Raw genomic sequence first — 17,349 nt, 5'->3', positions numbered from 1 at the left:
GATGTAAAAATTCCAGAAAGTTATACATAAATAAAAATGGTCAAAAATAAACTCAAATACAGGTCTCAAACATGCATGCACGGATCCGAATCGAGAGTCAACGAAAAAGTCGTTTTATAGGACTTTCGGTTCCGATCCGAGTTTATACTAAAGATTGTCGAGTTGATTATGATAAAACACATTCTTATATTCATTATAAGTTATTTTTGATGATCAAACTGATTGCATGTCATCTACATTACCATTTACGCTATATTTCACAAAAACCATTTCTGTTGACTTTTTAAGAACATCTTTGACTCGACAAATAGCATGCTTAGAGTGGGAATCAGAGAACACCCTTTTGAGGGTTTGTTTCCCACATAAATACCAACTTATAAATGGTTTCAATTTGAGAAATGACAGAGCCAAACTCGTTTAATCGAAAAGTCAAACTATATGAACAACGGTTTGACTTTTAACTAATAATCTATGCTAGAACGGATTATAGAATGATATAAAGGCTTACAAAGGTCCTAATGAAGCTTAGATAGGACTTGGAAGTGGCCTTGACGATCAGATTGCTCCAGAAGTTGCCTTGTGAAGTTCTTGAAGTTTGCTTTGTTCTTGTTACTATCACATGTGCCTCAAAATGTGAAGTTTGATCAGATTTTAAGGTGAATTCAGAGGTTGTAGGAAGACAACAGGTGTCCCAACATGCAAGGGCTTCTATTGGTGCATTTAGGAGGTGCTAGCAGTTGTATCCCACTCCAATTTCGGACCCAATTAGCAATTTTCGCGAATTACTGCATCTGATAGGGGGTCGCGGCCCGCATTAGGCAGCCCAGGCGGGCCGCATGAGGTCTGCTGCTGTCAAACTTCTTTCAAACTTGGCAGCTTTGGTCCCTGTCTTCGCACGCGAGGTTTTGGCTACTTATCTTGACTCGTAAACCCCCAAACTTGGTTTTTAAGAACCTTGGGACATTTACCAACATGGTGATGTCCTCGGATAACTTTGCGCTCAACCGAAAAGCCATGAAATTCGACGTTGACGCTTTTAACCCCTCAAGTACGGTTTTGGCCATAACTTTCTCATACGATAACGAAACTTCATGAAATTTTTACCACATATTCTAGTGAGTATATTTTAGCATTACAAAGCTTCGGGTCTGCCAAAAGTTCACTCAGAGGTATAAATTCAACATGTTGACACTTTTAGCCCCTATAGTTTGTAATTCCTCACTTTTGTGCAATTTCCGCTTCGTATGATCCATGATCCATCCGTCTAAGGTGATAAACATTATGTAGGGTTATTATAGAGTCTACTTATCCATTGTTGACACTTTGGACCCTTACGTTCCATAGTTTTCACAGTTTGTCAACTTTAGTCCCTCTAAAGTTTGTTTTCACATACCGGAACCTTATGACACGTGTCAATACATTATTGGACGAAATTTTTCGAGGTGTTACATCCTCACCCCCTTAAAAGAAATCTCGACCTCGAGATTTACTGAAACAAATGAGGATATTTCTCTTTCATCATGGATTCCACTTCCCACGTATATTCGGGACCTCTACGGGCATCCCATTTGACCTTGACAATAGGTACATGCTTCCTTCGAAGCTTCTTCACCTGTCGATCCTCAATCGACAAAGGTTTTTCTACAAACTTCAAACTCTCATCTATGTGTATATCTGTATGCGATATAACCAGTGATTCGTCAGCGAAACACTTCTTCAAATTACAGATGTGGAACACATTATGAATAGCGCTAAGTTCTTCAGGCAAGTTTAACTTATAAGCAACTGCCCCGACACGTTCGATAATCTCGAAAGGTCCTATGTATCTTGGGCTTAGCTTGCCTTTCTTACCAAATCGCATCACCCCTTTCCAGGGCGATACCTTAAGCAATACCTTATCACCTACATCGAAGCGAAAATCTTTGCGCTTAGGATCCGCATAACTTTTCTGCCTATCCCTGGCAGCTTTCAAACGATCGCGAATCTGCACGATCTTGTCCGTCGTCTCAAAAACGATATCTGGCCCTGACAGTTGGACATCTCCAACTTCTGCCCAACTGATGGGCGATCTACACTTTCTACCGTATAAGGCCTCAAAAGGCGCAACTTTTATGCTGGAATGGTAGCTATTGTTGTAGGAGAATTCAATCAGTGGTAGGTTCTTATCCCAACTACCACCCAAGTCGATCGCACATGCACGAAGCATGTCTTCCAAAGTTTGAATAGTACGCTCACTCTGACCATCGGTCTGAGGATGATAAGCCGTACTAAAATTCAAACGAGTGCCCAACGATTGTTGGAAACTCTTCCAAAAATGCGACGTATATCTAGTATCTCTATCGGAGATAATAGATACAGGTATACCATGCAACGCTACAATCTTATCGACATATAATTGAGCTAACATATCGGAGCTATATGTCTCCTTGATGGGTAGAAAATGAGCTGACTTCGTCAGTCTATCTACTATGACCCATATGGTATCATTTCCCTTTTTCGTCTTCGCAACTTGGTGATGAAATCCATTGTCACCATTTCCCATTTCCACTTGGGAATTTCAGGTTGCTGAAGCAAACCTGACGGCTTCTGATGCTCAGCCTTGACTTGCGCACAAGTCAAACATTTAGCTACGTGCTCAGCTACTGACTTTTTCAAACCAATCCACCAGTAGTTTGCTTTCAGATCCTGGTACATCTTATCAGCTCCAGGATGAACGGAATATTTAGAGCTGTGGGCTTCCTGGAGGATAACATCCCGAAGTCCTCCATAAACTGGAACCCATATTCGTCCGTTTAGTCGTAGCATTCCATCTTTGCCGTAGGATAACTGCTCCTCAGTTACTCCTAACTTCTCGTCAGGATAGTTAGCTTCCAGCACAGCTTCCTTCTATGCAGCTAACACCCTTTCGTTCAAATTATTCCTTATCTCAATGCGCTTGGCATTGATTCTGATCGGTTTCACCCTTTCTTTCCTGCTTAAGGCGTCGGCAACTACATTGGCCTTGCCTGGATGGTATCTTATTTCACAGTCGTAATCATTTAGAGTTTCCATCCATCGCCTTTGTCGCATGTTCAATTCCTTCTGAGTGAACAAGTGTTGAAGACTCTTGTGATCCGAATAAATTATACACTTGGTTCCATACAAGTAATGTCTCCATAGCTTCAATGCAAATACAACGGCACCCAATTCCAAATCGTGGGTGGTGTAGTTCTTCTCATGCACCTTTAACTGTCGAGAAGCGTAGGCAATGACTTTGCCTCTCTGCATGAGTACACAGCCCATACCAGTGTGTGACGCATCACAATACACCACAAATTCTTCTACGCCATCGGGCAATGTTAACACGGGCGCATTGCTCAACTTCTTCTTCAGGATGTCAAAGGATTCCTGCTGCTTAGGGCCCCAATCAAACTTAATCTTCTTACGAGTCAACGAAGTTAGGGGCGCAGCAATCCTCGAAAAGTTCTCGATAAATCGCCTATAGTATCCTGCCAATCCGAGGAAACTGTGAATCTCGGTGGGAGTCTTCGGCTCCTGCCAGTTCATGACTGCTTCTACTTTAGCGGGATCTACTTGGATACCACGCTCGCTTACCACATGTCCAAGAAATTGGACTTCTCGAAGCCAAAATTCGCACTTCGAAAATTTGGCATAAAGTTTCTCCTGATGCAGAAGTTTGAGAATACAACGAAGGTGTTTCTCATGGTCGGCTTGGCTCTTCGAGTAGATAAGGATGTCGTCGATAAAGACGATGACGAATTTATCCAGATAAGGCTTGCAGACGCGATTCATGAGATCCATGAATGCGGCTGGTGCGTTAGTGAGCCCAAAAGGCATCACTAGGAACTCGTAATGTCCATAACAAGTCCTAAACGCTGTCTTGTGCACGTCTTCATCCTTGACCTTCAACTGATGATAACCTGACCTCAGGTCGATCTTTGAGAAATAGCTTGCTCCTTGCAACTGATCGAACAGATCGTCGATCCTGGGTAATGGATATCTATTCTTAATAGTGACTTTGTTAAGCTCACGGTAATCGATGCACAGACGCATCGACCCATCCTTCTTTTTAACGAACAAGATTGGCGCTCCCCAAGGAGATGAGCTAGGCCTAATAAAACCCTTAGCTAACAGATCATCCAATTGCGTCCTCAACTCCTTCATCTCCGTTGGTGCCAACCTATATGGTGCTCTTGCTACAGGCGCTGCACCCGGAATGATGTCTATTCGAAACTCCACTTGCCTATCCGGTGGCAAACCGGGGAGTTCTTCAGGAAATACTTCAGGGTATTCTGAGATGACAGGGATATCTTCAATCTTCGGCTTCGGTTCATCAATAGTAACTTGTGCCATATAAATGACACAACCCTTCTGCAGGCATCTGGATGCCTTGAGCATGGACACTTGCTCAGGCAATCCATGCTGGGTGTCTCCCTGGATAGTAAGTGACTCACCAGACGGAGTCTTCACTACCACTTGCTTTCTGTTGCACACAATCTGGGCTTAGTTGCGCGATAACCAATCCATGCCTATTACTATATCGAATCCAGCTAGCTTAAAGGGAAGCAGGGATAACGGGAATGAATGATTCCTAATAGATATAACACATCCATCTAGAATAGTCAAGGCGGTTTCTATGGTTCCATCGGCTAATTCCACCTCATACTTCACACTTAAGGTTTTAACAGGTAGGTTTAACAACTTACATAATTTATCATCTACAAGTGACTTATCTGCTCTTGAATCAAATAGAACTCTAGCAAAAACATCATTTACAAGAAAAGTACTTGTAATGACGTTGTCATCTAGAACTGCTTCCTTGGCGTCCATTCTGAAGACTCTCGCGTTTGTCTTCTTTCCATCCTCAGCTTTCTTAGTATTCTTTGGGCAATTAGACTTGATGTGCCCCTTCTCGTTGCAACCGTAACAGGTTGCATCTTTCAGACCCTTGCACTTCAGAGTTGTATGATCTGCAGATTTGCAGATTCCACAGGGCCTCAAGGGAGACTGCGATTTCGATTCTAAACGACATTTTCCAAAATGATGCCTCTTGCAGGTCTTGCATCTGGGCTTATCCCCTGATGGTTGCCAATCTCTCCGAGATCCCGACCCTTTCCTGCGGTCGTTGTTCCCTCGGTGTCGTTTTTCCGATCTTCGTGAGGTGTCGTCCTCACGTTTCCTCTTGTTTTCCTCTGAGCTCTTAAGGGCTCTCAATCTGACTACATCTTGAGTGAGGGAGAGGGATAGATCAGCTACTGATCTGAATGTCGTAGGCCTTGATGCTTTAACGCTCGCCTTGATCTCTGGTGCTAAACCCCCAATAAAACGGGCGATCCTTCGCGGCTCTGGGGTCACCAAATATGGCACTAATCGAGATAAGGTGTTGAAGGTGGTGAGATATGCCTGACAGTCGAGGTTCTTCATCACTAGGGATACGAAATCCGACTCAATCCTTTCAACCTCGTGCTGAGGGCAGAAATTTTCCTTGATCAGGGCTACAAACTGATCCCATGCCATGCTGTACAGAGCGGCTTTACCGGCAGCTTGTAGGAGTGATTTGCACCATGCTAGAGCATCTCCTTTAAATGACTGGGACACGTACTTTACTATGTCCCTATCAGCACACCCACTGATATCAACGACTGTATCCATCTCATCAATCCACGTCATGCAGTCAACTGCTCCTTTTTCCCCGGTAAAATCTCTGGGTTTGCATGAAACAAAATACTTGTACGTACAGGACTTGCTGTGCGTATCATGCTTCAGTTTGATTTCTTGTTTTGGTACACTGCTGTGGTTGGAGGAGTGATTATCCTCCTCATCCTTCTTCGGCTCATTCTTCTTAGAAGGTGGCTTACTATGAGCCTCCGAATGAGTCTTGGGCTTTACGTGCGATACGGTTCGGGTCCTACTCCGAGTCCCGCTAGATTCTCTGAATTGCCTATCCATAGCTTTGGCAACAGCGTTTTCTACCAGTGCTTGCAGTTCCGCACCAGTTATGTGAATCTTTGTATTATCTGGGTGTTCCCCAGAACGACTGTTGGTTTCTTCCGATTTTGCCATGTAGCTTTAAGCTATATAAAAGTAAGGACAAGGTCTATTTAGAAACCTAACAGTATTATCGTCCTTGACGATTTATTAACCATGGTATTAATAACCATAATAGTTAATTTATTTAATTTCATTCAGCACTTTTATTAGCAACTATATCATAGAATGAAATATATATATTGGCACCATAGGCCTAGTCACTTCGGACAACTTCTAAATTTTAAATTCAGATTTTTATAGGATTAAAATTTGTATAATTAAACAGATAATCCTTTACTTGGCAGGGAGTTATAAACCACAACTGCCTTTTTGTTTTACATGACATAGTCATAACCCGTAGGTATCAAGTCATAATCAGACTTGTATACAGATAAAATATGTAGATAATTTATAAAAAAAAGGGTGGCTTGTGTGATTTTTTTACAGATCACGCTTGGCCAAGAATGTTAACATGTTTACAGATGTTAACAGAGATTTGAATCTTTTTATCCAGGTTTTACCATATTGGCCAGGCCTTTTAATAAGACATTCAAGCTAGGTTTTACCTTCTTAAGATCCTTGTTAAAATGGTAAATCAAAATAAAATTGATATTTTTCATTTATTTGTATATTATGTTCATGCACATAGATAAAATGAAAAACTTAAATTAACCATTTTTAATAAAGTAATCTAATACAACTTTGCCCTAAACGGGACTTTTACTCAAATGACATGCCCACGCAGGGGCTAAACCAAATAACAAACAATTAAAACAAAACAAACCCACGCAGGGGTTAAACAGAAATAACATACCCACGCAGGGGTAGAATAAGAGAAATATACCCACGCAGGGGTAGAATACAGGAATAAATGTCCTCGCAGGGACATGAGTAAATGAGCTAACAACCAAAGAATTTAATAATCCTTCTTACTCTTACCCTTAATCAAGTCAACCATCTTCTTGAACATACCGCGGTTGTGTCGGCGATCTTGTCGCATTTCCTGTCGCAATTCCCGTCGCACGTCGTGTATCCCTTGCAGGATTTCTTGGACTTGCGGTGGCGACATCATCGGCGCCGGCGGTGGTGGCTGATACTGCGGTGGCTGTGGAGGCTGCGGCTGCTGGTACCCTTGCGGTAAGTACCCAAAAGTTGATTGTCCCGTAGCCCAGGGACCTCCAAAAGCACTCTCCTGGTTGAGAGGGTTGTAGCCTGAAGCTAACCAGTAGGGATCCCCTGTATAATCATACCCTGGGGGAAACGTCGGCTCGAAAGGGTTGAACTGTGCTGCGCTAGCATACGCAGGGATTGGCTCTCCAAAGTTCTGCGGTGGCGGTGGCGCAATAGGCGCAGAAGTAACCTCTGAGACGGGATGCGGAGACTCTCCCATCTCTGACTCCTCGTGGAGCGGCGAGTAGCGGCTGCTACCAACATGCGGAGGGGTGCCAATGCGAATCCCTCCTCGCGTAGATATACGCGCGTTCCTCCTTGGCCTCTGAGGCGGAGGAGGCAAAACCGGTGGTGGTGGTGGCGACGGAGTGACCACGTCGCGCCAGAAGGCCTCAGATGGGTCCTGCTGCTGAGGCTGCTGCTGATGTTGCTGCTGCTGGGAGTGATGTTGCGAGTGCACGGGAGAACCATGGTAAGACTGGTGCATGGGGGAGTTATGGTAGCTGGGGGTATAGACCCAGTCGTGCTGCTTAAACCTCTCCTCGTAGCTGTCAACACCATTGAAAGGTGATCCCCTGTATGGTGACCCATCCGATATCTCAATGGGATGGTTGGGAGTGCCAGACGGTGGCATGGAGGGATCGGTGTCCTCGTCGACCTCCATCTCGTTGCCACTAGAGAAGTGGTCTTCAGGTCCTAGTGGGTTATGACCCACTGGTTCATCCAAGTAGGCATCAGGGTTGTACAGGCCCTGATAAACGGGTGCTGGGTAGTTGTGAGGTGACTGGTGAAGAGGTATGAAAGATCCATGGGAGTCGTGGGGCCCATTTTCAGAATGTGGCCCAAAGGAGTGAGGTAGGGATGGTGAGGTACTCAGTGATACCGAGTGCCTGGCTGGTTCAGCAAATGATCTCCAAAGATCGTGGGCAGTAGTGTTGTGGGATGCTGATGGGGTCCGCCTATGCGAAGGCCCTGCCTCGTGGTCATGTGAGGTGGCGAATCCTCCTCGTCCCCTTCCTCGAACTCGTGGCGGCATACTGAACCTGTCAAAAATCAAACAAGTTGCACAACAAAAATTTATATATGAGACAAAGTTAGAAAATGAAAATAAAAATAAACGAAATTTTGAACATTTCCTAAGTTCTTTGTCTAGACTCGAAAATCGAGGAATGTGCAATTGTGTAATTGAGATTAAGCACAAAAGACTAGTGTTTAATTCACTCAGCGTTGGCTCTGATACCAACCTGTCACACCCCGATCTCCACGTGTCACCGGTGGGCCCGGTGTGGGGTATGGTGACGTAGTTGGCATCGTCATAGACAAACAACACAATATAATAATGCACAGCGGAAGCAGAAATAGATACATTTCAACTTTAAAAAATGCAATAATAAATATCACAAGTAGTTGAAACGGATCCACAGGCGGATCAAATAAAATAAGATAAATTGTTCAACAGTTTATTGTCGTCCGAGCTTGCGAGACTATTGTGGACGCTCTTTAGGAAACAGCCAGCCTAGTACGTATAGTACCTGCACTTAACCTTTTGGGAAAATACGTCAGTTTACACTGGTAAATACAAATTAACTGACTCATTTTGAAAATGATTGAAAATTGATTTAAATGCACATGGCATAAATATTTTTATAACTTGGGATAAGTATGCAAGATAAACTTGTAATGGATTTATATGTTACTCCGCGTTCAGTAGCCCGGGATCTTCTGTCCGGGTTAAAGATTAATAGACACACCACAATATAGAGTTATACACGACGGATGTACGCCTACACCCCGTGCTCTGGTCGTGGCCATCTCGTAAGATAATGCCAAGGATATCCGGGACATGGTCATTAACCCCCCAAAGGCTTCAAGTAATAAAACACATTCAAAACAGGGTCATCTCAATGGATTTAACCACTATACGATTAAATGATTCGATGCCGGACCAAGCGGTATTTTATATACCTTACCCCAAGAACGTATAGGGAAAATAAGTCAAAATGTATTTACCTGAGTAAGTATGAATCACAATTGGTAAGTGTAGGTAGCTTTTACTGGGCCTCCTAATCTGGAACAAAGGTTTATAATAACCTATTAGATTCCTAACGGGTCTTTTATTTAAGCCTAAGCTTTGACCGGTTAGTTTTAAAGACGATACGGTACAAGCGCATGATTAAGCGAAAGACCGGATAGAATGTGATTTAGACCCGACAAGTTTGAATACTTGTGTAATATGGGTATACTAAATACATTCTGGATTTTGAGATAAAAATGATAACGTTTGACCCGTTTCGGTCAATTTACGCAAACTAGTTACGTAAACCGAACCGAACGCTAAAAGGGCGTTACGGGTAGCCAAAGGAGTCATATGCAAGTTCCCTGAGACGATATGCTTTAAATATGATATAATATCAGCAAGTTATGTTCTATTATGCCCCGAATAATTTTAAACTCAATTTACGCCTTAGAAGGGCATTTTGGTCATTTAAAGATTATAAAAGAGTTAAATTAGAAATCTGAGTTACAGGTCTGATTTATACAGTAAATATACTTAATTTGACATGTTATAACAGTAGGGTATGACCCATAAACAAAACTTATCATTTAAAATCAAACTATGCACCGTAGGGGTATTTTAGTAATTTCACAAGGGCTAAAAATGTCAAAACTGGAAATCTGAGATCAAAATCTTATACTTACTGTTATTATATGAAAATATGCTAAATACATCAGTAGGTATGAGTCTTATATGTTTAATATGAGTATAACGCTTACTATGCGCTAAAACGCTAAAAATACGATTTAGAGCCGTTTCCGGGTTTTTAAAAGAAAGCTGAGATTTTTATATTTCCAGAATGCTCAAAATAATTTATTTGACAAATAAAATCAGTAGAAAAAGGTTTGGGGTCAAAAGGATGTATAAAACTCATTTTATGGCTTAAACGGTCAAAACCGGCATTAACCGAATCGACTTAGCGACGTATGATCCGATCAGCCAAAAATTAAATAAAAATCTTCAAAAATCCCAGAATATTATATAACATCAGTGGGTAAAAAGTTTTACATCGAAAAGTGGCCTTAAATAGGTTATACGCTAAATGCGCCGTTTATTTAACATAAAGATATAGTTTTACGATATCGGCCATAACTCAAAATCTGGACCACCAACTGATCTCAAATTTTCGGTGCAAGTTTATAAATTAATAATAAAGATTTCTACTCTTTCACTTTTCCAAAAATCACGTTTTATATCAAAAAGGGCAAAATAGTCAACTTTTAAGCATAATCGGAAACATGCATATGAATCGGTTAAGCATAGACTCAAGATGTAAAAATTCCAGAAAGTTATACATAAATAAAAATGGTCAAAAATAAACTCAAATACAGATCTCAAACATGCATGCATGGATCCGAATCGAGAGTCAACGAAAAAGTCGTTTTATAGGACTTTCGGTTCCGATCCGAGTTTATACTAAAGATTGTCGAGTTGATTATGATAAAACACATTCTTATATTCATTATAAGTTATTTTTGATGATCAAACTGATTGCATGTCATCTACATTACCATTTACGCTATATTTCGCAAAAACCATTTCTGTTGACTTTTTAAGAACATCTTTGACTCGACAAATAGCATGCTTAGAGTGGGAATCAGAGAACACCCTTTTGAGGGTTTGTTTCCCACATAAATACCAACTTATAAGTGGTTTCAATTTGAGAAATGACAGAGCCAAACTCGTTTAATCGAAAATTCAAACTATATGAACAACGGTTTGACTTTTAACTAATAATCTATGCTAGAACGGATTATAGAATGATATAAAGGCTTACAAAGGTCCTAATGAAGCTTAGATAGGACTTGGAAGTGGCCTTGACGATCAGATTGCTCCAGAAGTTGCCTTGTGAAGTTCTTGAAGTTTGCTTTGTTCTTGTTACTATCACATGTGCCTCAAAATCTGAAGTTTGATCAGATTTTAAGGTGAATTCAGAGGTTGTAGGAAGACAACAGGTGTCCCAACATGCAAGGGCTTCTATTGGTGCATTTAGGAGGTGCTAGCAGCTGTATCCCACTCCAATTTCGGACCCAATTAGCAATTTTCGCGAATTACTGCATCTGATAGGGGGTCGCGGCCCGCATTAGGCAGCCCAGGCGGGCCGCCTGAGGTCTGCTGCTGTCAAACTTCTTTCAAACTTGGCAGCTTTGGTCCCTGTCTTCGCACGCGAGGTTTTGGCTACTTATCTTGACTCGTAAACCCCCAAACTTGGTTTTTAAGAACCTTGGGACATTTACCAACATGGTAATGTCCTCGGATAACTTTGCGCTCAACCGAAAAGCCATGAAATTCGACGTTGACGCTTTTAACCCCTCAAGTACGGTTTTGGCCATAACTTTCTCATACGATAACGAAACTTCATGAAATTTTTACCACATATTCTAGTGAGTATATTTTAGCATTACAAAGCTTCGGGTCTCCAAAAGTTCACTCAGAGGTATAAATTCAACATGTTGACACTTTTAGCCCCTATAGTTTGTAATTCCTCACTTTTGTGCAATTTCCGTTTCGTATGATCCATGATCCTTCCGTCTAAGGTTATAAACATTATGTAGGGTTATTATAGAGTCTATTTATCTATTGTTGACACTTTGGACCCTTACGTTCCATAGTTTTCACCGTTTGTCAACTTTAGTCCCTCTAAAGTTTGTTTTCACATACCGGAACCTTATGACACGTGTCAATACATTATTGGACGAAATTTTTCGAGGTGTTACAGTAGGGTTTGCACACCCTGTTCATAAGGTCCATAAACACGGCAGGCGCGTTCGTTAACCCGAATGGCATAACAAGAAACTCGTAGTGACCGTAGCGAGTTCTGAATGCGGTTTTGGAGACGTCCTCATCCCGGACTCTCAGCTGATGATACCCTGACCTCAAGTCTATCTTGGAGTAGTAACTCGACCCTTGCAACTGGTCGAATAAGTCGTCTATGCGCGGAAGAGGATAACGGTTCTTCGTCGTCACCTTGTTGAGTTTCCGGTAGTCTATGCACATCCTGAAGGTACCGTCCTTCTTTTTCACAAATAACACTGGAGCTCCCCAAGGCGAAGAGCTTGGACGAATAAAGCCCTTTTCCAAGAGCTCTTGTAGCTGTTTTGACAGTTCTTCCAGTTCAGTTGGAGCTAAACGATACGGTGCTCGAGCTATGGGGGCTGCTCCTGGAGCGAGCTCGATCTGAAATTCGACTTGGCGATGAGGCGGTAAACCGGGTAAATCTTCAGGGAACACCTGAGGGAAGTCGCGTACAACTGGAATGTCTTCCAATTTCTTTTCTTTCGTCGATGCGTCTGTAACGAGTGCCAAGATAGCGGTGTGACCCTTCCGCAAACATTTCTGAGCCTTCAAGAAAGAGATGATGCCAACCACAGCACCACTCTTGCCGCCTTGAACTTCGAGAGGTTCCTTGCCAGAACGAGGAATGCGAACTATCTTCTCCTTGCATAAGATTTCCGCCTGGTGTTGGGATAACCAATCCATCCCAATGACAATATCAAAGCTACCCAAAACTATGGGAATGAGATCAATAGAGAAAGTCTGACCAGCGAGGATAAGATTACAACCCTGAACTATGTGTGGCCTCTAGACTTTTACCGTTAGCTAACCCTACGACATGCTTGGCGTTTAAGGGAGTAGGTGCACGTTTTAACATTTGGCTAACTATCAAAGTCATATAACTTATATCCGTACCCGAATCAAACAGTAACATAAAAGTCGTCGAAGAGGGACTTACCCATTACTACGTTAGAATCATCTCTTGCATCACCCTGACCCATCCCGAACACACGACCATGGGCGTCATTGCTTCCATTGTTTCCTCCGTTGCTAACCCCATTGTCATTCCTGCTTCCATGGTCGTGGTTCTGATTCTGGTTCCAGTTCAACTGTGGATAGTGTCTCTCGTAGTGATCTTTAGCACCATACTGAAAACATTCTCTAAAACTTTGCTGCTGCTGCTGAGCCTGTGGAGCTTGAGGCTGTTGTTGTTGTTCCTGACTTACAGGACGTGAGTTTCGGCAATCCTTTGCTTCATGACCTATCTTGAGACACCTCTGGGAACGACCCTTGTTGCACCGGCCACTGTGGTGTCGGTTACAATTGTTGCACCATGGGTGAATTCCCCGATATCTTTTCTGCCCGCGACTACCAGAAGGCTGCTGACTGGGGCTCTGGTAATCATCTATCTTTCGCTGCTGCGCTCGGGACTGAATCGTAGCGGAACCCTTGCTCAGGTTTCCATCCCACTTGCGTTTGTTATCACTAGAAGCACATGTTGTAGCAGCTCTAACACGTTTCGGTAGTTTGTTTTGTTCTACGGCCTGGTTTGTGAGACGATGAGCAAGCCGAGTGACTTGCTGGATAGTGCCAAGATTAGCTGCGGTCACATGGCCCTGAATTTCTGGCACCAGACCCTTAAGGTACAGCTTGATACGTTTGGTGGGAGGGTCTACCATAGTGGGACACAATGTGGCTAATTCATTTGATCTCCTTGTATAAGCCTCAATTTCCGACCCCGTCATCTGTAATTTATGAAACTCCACCTCTAGTTGGTGGATGTCGTCCTGACTGCAAAACTCTTCCTTAATTAGATCCTTGAATTCGTTCCAGGGGGTGGCATTAGCAGCTGCCAGCCCTAACATTTGAACCTGTGCTTCCCACCAGGTTAATGCAGCACCTTCGAGTGTTCCAGTAGCAAACTTTACTCTACGAGACTCAGGGCAATCATGCACCTCGAAGTCAGTTTCGAGCCTCTCGAACCAATGGAGGAGGCCTACAACTCCCTCAGTACCACTGACACCCCAGGAAAAACCAGTAAACGATACAACTTACCTAGCTTCCTCAGTAACCGCATGCTAAATTTCGGGACGAAATTTCTTTCAAGTTGGGGATAATGTGACAACTCGAGTTTCCGACTTTCAATTTCGCATTAAGTGCACGTTGACTTTGACTGTCTAGTGGTTTGACTTGTTTGACTTGTAACGATACATGTTGTGTTATAATGAAACGTATTGTGTTTGCATAGCTATTGCATTTTACTCGAATAATTCCTCAACTTGACACAACTTACACAAACATCACACTTTCTAATTTTGATATGTTGATCTGACAGATAGGGGTGCTCGAAATTTGTTTCATTATAACACAACATGTATCGTTACAAGTCAAACAAGTCAAACCACTAGACAGTCAAAGTCAACGTGCACTTAATGCGAAAGTGAAAGTCGGAAACTCGAGTTGTCACATTATCCCCAACTTGAAAGAAATTTCGTCCCGAAATTTAGCATGCGGTTACTGAGGAAGCTAGGTAAGTTGTATCGTTTACTGGTTTTTCCTGGGGTGTCACATCACCAACCACTGATACAGCAACCCACCACCAAACATTACCACCTTCATTACACCACCGTCCAGCCATCCATGATTTCATCGGATAACTTGTTATACGGAAGATAAAAAGACGAACATTACCACCTTCATTTACACCATCGCCCAACCAACCGGAATTTCACCGGATAACTTGTTATGCGAAAGATAAAAAGACGAACATAACCACTTTCATTTACACCACCGTCCGGCTAATTGGAATTTCACCGGATAATTTGGTGGTTTAACCAGTCTAGATCACTCAACTCATACGAAATTTCACCGGATAACTTGTTATACGAAAGATCCAGCGTCCGGAGGTGGTGAATAAACGACAGAAACGTTGGAATTACACCGGTGAAGTAGTTATGGTCAAGAAACAACGCTTTTAAATTAACGTGTCCGGTGAGATCCGGAATCAGACCAGTAAGCGAGTTGTAATGGAGACTCAAAACTTGTAACTGATCCATCCGAGTCAATGTGTTGGCAACGAACACACCTGAGAGGTTTAAACTCACAAGAGCGAGTCGACTCACCTTGGCGCTGCTAAGACGTACTTCCGGTCAGTTGCAGACGGCGAAAGTGATGTTGACGGAAAATGGGAGCTTATTGTTGAGATGACCAAAAAAGTTAGTCCGGGGGCTCAGATGACCAAAAATCTGCAAACATGGGGACTCATAATATATATATATATATATATATATATATATATATATATATATATATATATATATATATATATATATAGGGGATGGATCATAAAAAAACTAGTTTAAATGAGAAAACCAAAAAACTAACTAAAAAAACCTAAAAAAATACCAAATTTTTTTTTACAATTTTTTAAAGAAAAATCGCTACTTTTTATGTATGGAAAAAAAATTTCAAAAAAAAAAAAATTTTGTTGTACTGCACATGTGCACTAATACGGAAAGCCTAAACCACTTAACCCACCCCCCACCGACACCCCCCACCGACACCCCCCAAAAACCTAAACCCCCCCCCCCCACCCCACCCCCCAAAAACCTAAAACTAAACCCTAAACATAAACCCGAAAAAAACCTAAACCCCCCAGCCCACCCCCCCCCCCCCAAAAAAAAAACCTAAACCCCCCTCCCCCACACCCAAAAAACCTAATCCTAATCCTAAACCTCCAAAAAAACTAACCCTAAAAGCTAAACTATACTCAAAAAGCTAATTTTAAGCATGTAATGCAATTGTAGTACATGTTATATTGCACATGTGCACTACTATAATAATATTGTTGAAAACAAGACGACACCATAAATCTTTTTTTATGTCATAAAAAATATGCTCGAATATACTTGAATGAAAGATAAGAAAATTTGTGATCTTATGGTGCCATTTTTGTTTTAAAATGATAACGTATGGAGAAATGGGAAATGTTTGAAAAGTTATATATTTTTTTTCCAATTTTACCTCTCCTTCATTAAAAGTCCCCCCTCCTTCATTAAAAGTCTCCCTCCCCCTCCTTTTTAGTGGATTTTAGTTAGTTTTCTAGTTTTCTCATCTATATCTAGTTTTCTCATTTATATCTAGTTTTCTCATGATCCTCTCCCTATATATATATATATATATATATATATATATATATATATATATATATATATATGTATGTATGTATGGTGAGGTTCGGCTACAAAGTCAATTTTTCCTACAAAGTGTACAAAGTCATAAAACACAACAGTTTCGGCCATTAAACACACTTAAAACCCACAAATAAAAGAGTTAAGATCACTAAAACACAATATCCAAACCCTAACAGTCCACAAAAACTTCAAACACACCATCGTAGAACTATGAATATAAAACACAACACGATAATCAACATAAAACACACTAATGTTAGTTATTCAAAAATCAAAGCTTTATCATCCAAAACACAACACAAAACCCACGAATATGACGTTTTAGTAATCTTCACTTTGTTATTTGTGGGTTTTGAGTGTGTTTTATTGCTGAAATTGTGGTGTTTTGTGACTTTGTATACTTTTTAGGAAAAATAGACTTTGTAGCCAACTCCCACCATATATATATATATATATATATATATATATAGAGAGAGAGAGAGAGAGAGAGCGTTTAACATACAAAAACCCTTGTCATACTTCACGTACGCGACAATACTGACCATCAGATCAACTTATCACGCACGGATAAGTAATCACGCAAGTATCAATTATCACGCATGGGCATCAAATTAACGTGCGTGATTTGTACATGTTTGCGTAATAATACACAAAAAATGCTCCCATGCGTGATTAGGTTTCCAATTATAATGTGCGTGATTTTCAAATGCACTTGCGTAATTTGGTCGCGTACGTTACGTAGGTTAAGCCGTAATATACATTATACTTTCTCTCTCTCTCTCTCTCTATATATATATATATATATATATATATATAATTTCATTTTTGAACAACCTCTTGATTGTGAACACTAGTGAGCCCTTGATTATCAATACACAAGTGTAAATCAATGGCCAGGATTTGTTCACTCAGTTCACAAATACACTAGCGTTCACTCTACAACCCCACCCTGACGCAAGTTGCAGTTTATTGAAGAAGGTTGACATGTGAATTTACATAGGGATGCAAATGAACCAAAGGAACACGAACAACATCTTGTTCGCGTTTGTTAAGAAAATATATGTGTCCACGAATCGTTCATGAACACTTACCGAACAAGATTTATATTTCGTGTTCGTTTGTTAA

The sequence above is a fragment of the Helianthus annuus genome, chromosome 7, assembly GCF_002127325.2.
Source record: "Helianthus annuus cultivar XRQ/B chromosome 7, HanXRQr2.0-SUNRISE, whole genome shotgun sequence".
NCBI lineage: Eukaryota > Viridiplantae > Streptophyta > Magnoliopsida > Asterales > Asteraceae > Helianthus > Helianthus annuus.
The sequence above is the reverse complement of the archived record's forward strand: the minus strand, read 5'-3'. Positions refer to the sequence as shown.